This window comes from Alligator sinensis, unplaced genomic scaffold (assembly GCF_000455745.1).
Source record: "Alligator sinensis unplaced genomic scaffold, ASM45574v1 scaffold240_1, whole genome shotgun sequence".
Lineage (NCBI taxonomy): Eukaryota > Metazoa > Chordata > Crocodylia > Alligatoridae > Alligator > Alligator sinensis.
Window position 1 is genome coordinate 886,049 of NW_005841902.1, and position 5,159 is coordinate 891,207.

Sequence of the window (5,159 nt, forward strand, 5' to 3'; positions counted from 1 at the left end):
AGTCTAGCCCCCCCTCCCCCCCCCCATCCCAACTTACCTTAGATCCAGTGACCATTTTTAGCTCAATTTAACCTCCCCATATATCTGCACATATCCAAAGAGGATTTCATTTTGCCACAAAAGAATGCAGCTCAGAATTGGGGAAAGTGCGCTGCTGTGCTATCTCAGGACTATCTCTGAGAAGGAAGTGTGGAGCAAGGAACCAAAACTCTCTTTCTGATCTTATTCAGAGGGGTAATAATTTGTGGCTGGAATATTTCAACAATCAATTAGTAACCACCACAACCCCTCTTCAGTGCACCATTGAATGAATCAAGGAGAAAATAACAACTTGGTCCCAGGAAGGAGAAAGCAGAGAGGTATACTGTACAACTGAAGGTCCTCTGAAGTGGTACACAGAAGGATGGAGAGATGTGTAAGCATATTTCTTACTCCTGTGATAGGTGTGTACCACAAGTCACAATTAGGCCCTACATAATTATAGGTTGGTAAACCATGTTTTTTTCTAAAGGACTAGCCAGCATAGCTTTCTTTGTGGCTAAAGTCAGAAATTAATCTCTTTGCATTTCATACTGAATCCTAAACCCCTTAATCATAGAAAGTTAGTATTGGAAGGGACCTCAGGAGGTCATCTAGTCCAACCCCCTGCTCAAAGCAGGACCTGCCCCAACTAGATTATCCCAGCCAAAGCTTTGTCTAGCCGGGTTTTGAAAACCTCCAAGGATGGAGCTTCTATCACCTCTCTGGGTAACCTGTGCCAGTGGTTTACTACCTTCCTAGTGAGAAAATTCTTCCTAATATCCAACCTAAACTTTTCTTGCTGCAGCTTGAGACTGTTGCTTCTTGTTCTGTCATCTTCTGCCACTGAAAACAGTCTAGCTCCATCCTCTTTTGAATCCCCATTCAGGTAGCTGAAAACTGCTATTAAATCTCCCCTCAGTCTTCTCTTCTCTGGACTAAATAAGCCCTGTTCCCTCGGTCTTTCCTCATAAGTCGTGTCCCCCAGCCTCCTCACCATTTTTGTTACCCTCCTCTGAACTCTCTCCAATTTCTCCACATCCTTTCTGTAGTGGGGGGCCGAAAACTGAACACAGTAGTCCAGATGTGCCCTCACCAGTGCTGAATAGAGGGGAATAATCACTTCCCTTGACAACAATGTTCCCTACTGGCAACACACCTACCAATACAGCCCAGTATGCCATTAGGCATCTTGGCAACAAGGGCACACTGTTGGCTAACATTCAGCTTATTGTCTCCCCCAGATCTTTTTCTGCAGAGCTGCTGCCCACCCAGTCAGCCCCCAGCCTATAATGGTACATGGGATTGTTCTGTCCTAAGTCCTAAACTTGCTGAGGATGCACTCTATGCCATCTTCCAGGTGAATGAGGAAGACATTTAACAAAACTGGCCCCATGACTGACCCCGGGGCACTCCACTTGATACCGGCTGCCAGCTAGACATCTGAGCCTGATGCTCCAGTCAGGTATCTATCCACCTTACAGTCCTTTCATCCAGCCCATACTTCCTTAGCTTGCCAGTGAGAATGCTGTGGGAGACCATATCAAAAGCCTTGCTAATATCAAGGTACACCACATCCACCGGTTTCCCCACATCCACAGAGCCAATCACCTGTAATGAGTCAAACCACTTTTGAATCTTAGACAAATAATAAAATCCACATAATTAAAGTATACATTTATTTAAAGATAAAGTTGATGTAAATGACTTAGCTATATAAACCATTGCGTACCTGTACATGAGTCGGGAGGCTGCTCCAATGCACTGTAATTACAATTACAGTACATCAGAGAGTGGCAATTAATATGCTCCAACTATCCTCCATATTTCATGTATCAGTACTCCAAGAGCTACTCTAGTTAAAGCACCTCCCCCACACCACGTACCCTCAAAGCACATGTAAAAATACCCATTGTTTTTAAATCATGGCTAAAATAAAAAGAAGACATCTTCTTTTAGCTTATCCATTATACATTAAATTAGTGCTATTTTAAGCATAAGTAAGAACAAAAACATTCAGATACTTGTATATGCAAACTGGGCTTGACTCCCATATAATTTTCTATGACCATTTTTCTAATTTGTCCATCCACTTGGTACAATGTCTAAGTGACAGTTTTCATTAATCAGTTCATATTCTAGTAAAAAATTAACCAATCTCATAAACAAGATTCCCTTTATCACTATATTTTTCACATTCTGATTCTCAGACAGTTTTTTACAGGGTTATTCATTAATTAGGTCTTTAATTATGGATTAATTAGCAGTTGAATTACAGTATTCCTTACACTTTCTCAACTCCTGTAACACTAATATGTTTGCCATCAAGCATGATAAATGTTACAAATGTAAGGGAATTTATTTCAGATCCATCCCCTGACACTTCAATGAGCTGACAAATTACTCAACGTGATATTTTCTTCTGCAATGCAACCAAGGAAACATCTTACTGTTTTCATATATGTAATTTCTACTCTTACTTCATGAATTCTACTAAGGAGATGACTAGTTTTCATAAATATTGAGAGACACCTGGTATACTTGAAGCAGAGTACAGAAGGAAAAAACAAAAATAGAAGAATAAAGCTGAATATTTTGAGGATGATTTTATTATGGATACCTTAACTAAAATATGTCTTTTGATTAAATAAAAAAACTTTAACATTAAGGCAACAGATGCCTCAGGCCTATTTTATGCCATCACTTTTTAATCAGAAAATTGACTTAACCCCAAATTGCTTCAAGAGTATGGATCTTATTCTCAAGTCTGCCCATATTCTACTTAATGCAGGACCTATGAACAGGTGTCACATTTTTGGGGCCAGCCAGAGTCCAGTTTAGTCCCTTTTTAAAGGTTGCAATATCTTAAATTTTGCCCTAAGTTCCCCATGGTTCTATGTTCATGGCTAAGATTAACCCTGCTCTCTTCTCACCTTGCCTTGAGAGTGTAAAATAAAATGCCTGTCAGACTTCTGAATCAGGCCTCATGTCCTTTTTAGTTACTGTAACTGGAAAGGATACTTCAGGTATCTGGTTGAACATCAGAGCAGCAGTTTGCCTTTATGCAGCTCCTAGGCATTTAGATATTATGATGATAAAAATCAGCAAAAGCATCAAGAACAGACAGAATATATATGAGAGCTCTGCTCCAAATTACAGCAGATACAATACCTAAATTATGCCAGCTAGATCAATCCCCTAGAGCCCACTACACTATTTGAAATGAGAGTGGAGTGGGTTCCACTAAAACCTCTGTTTTAGCTATAGCCTTCCCAAGAACACTCCCAGTGTCTTGGGGTGTGAAGAGCAGTGTTGGCATGGTACTGACCATGTCAGTTTTATGCTGTCATGAGAGCTTCCCCAATAAGAGCAGCTTTCTTCCCTTATGCTGTCTGAGAGGTACAAAGGGGATGAAGCTATTGGTTAGGATTTGCCCCACTGATGAGAAGCTCAGTGATAGATAAGCATTATCATTCATCACTGATCTTCCCAGGAATGCTGTTAGCTGCTTCTGAGGTTCAGAGAACATGGGCATGTCTACACACGATATTAACGCTATGCAATAAACTCTGCCGCAGTTTGCGCTGGCGTTTTTTGCTCCTGGGTGCAGCATTTACACACGCACCCAGGACTGCAACACATTGAGCCGGGATAGCACAGCCCCAGTTGACAGGGAACCTGGGGGTCAGGCTCCCAGCCCAGAGCTGCTCCAACCCAGCTCAATGTGCTGCAGAGGGGCTGGCTGAGGTATAAGGGTGGTACAGTGCAGGGCTAGCCAGCCTTGGTCATCAGCCCCAGTCATTATCCACACATGTGTTGCAGAAGAGTAAATAACTCCACTATAGGATAGGTATTGATTGTAGACATATTGGTCTAAGGACATAGGCAAACAAGGTTCTTTGGGTAAATCGGATATACTTGTGTCAGGCAGGAGTATCCTATGGCAGAGTTAATTAGTTTACTCTGGCCTAATAGCCCTGCACGTATCACAGTGATGTTTTACTCTGGAGCTAATTAGGCAACACTGCAGTAAGCATCTTGCATCGATGCACCCCCATATTTGAGGGGTGAGGGAAAGCCTTTTAGCATAGAGTAAACAACAAGAGATGGACACCAAATAAATAATTGTAGTAGAAATAACAATAAAGACAACATTTGACTTGAAATGATATGTTTTGTTCACAAAGATTTAGCTGGTTAGATTTCCTCTACCTGTGTTAGATTAGCTCTAAGTGGCCTTCAGAGGCCCAAGTTTTATACCTTTTTAAATTCTACTCTAAATTTTGACAGACAAAGATAAATGACCAATCTTTCCAACAATTTTTTTTTTTTGCTGAAAATCATTTTCACACCAACATATGTCCTTGAGATGTAATAGCAAACGTTTATTACAATGGAGTCACAGAGTGAGCAGACAGCCAGTGTCTTACAAGCTTTCCTAATATATAAAAAAATACAGCATATTGGGCTGAATTTGTCACAAGTGTAAATCTACTGAGGTCACTGGAATTACACTTGGGATGAGTTTAGCAACTATCTTTAAAGTATAAAACAGATATATATCTCTTAGGATGTAATGCTCTGTATTTCCGTTATTTTTTCTCATATACATTGGCACATAAGTCTTTCATAGCTCAGCAGCACCAATGAAGACCTGATGACAACTTTTCACTCCTACTTCCCTCCCTGACCCCGCATATCCAATGAAACTCAATAATCAACAAAATCACCACTTACCTATAACTAAAGAACACTAGAGTCCAGAGCTCCCACGTATAGACTATGGTTATTTAATTGGGGACTCTGAGGTTGTTTACAGCAGCAACATAATTTGTAGTGAGCCAAATCTGTTTGAACCCCACAGCGTGACTAGCCTTCTAGATGTACTAATATGCTATATTTGTAAAGTGATAACATGATCTGTGGTCTGAGAGCAAAGACGTGCATGACAAATTATCTATACAGCATGACTCAACAGTGTGAGATACAGCAGTGTTAACAGGACAGACTCTTATTTGCACTATGAAGAGAGTGATAAAGCTGATGTTATTGGGACCTATAACCTAGGATTATTTAAACCAAATACTGGGTGTATAGTTTCCACTACTATCAGTGCTTGAAATTCAATATTTTCGTTGGTT

General features: G+C 40.5%; 1 protein-coding gene across 2 annotated transcripts in view; it reads right to left on the reverse strand.

The window, feature by feature from the left end:
• Positions 1-4,893, reverse strand: part of LRRC2 (leucine rich repeat containing 2) — a 108,938-nt gene extending 104,045 nt beyond the window's left edge. For both annotated transcript variants that reach the window (XR_003092773.1, XM_006018443.3), the window contains exon 1: positions 4,756-4,893. The gene's annotated coding sequence lies outside the window, so the exon portion shown is untranslated. The remainder of the gene's footprint in view (positions 1-4,755) is intronic.
• Between the last annotated feature and the right edge of the window lie 266 nt (positions 4,894-5,159).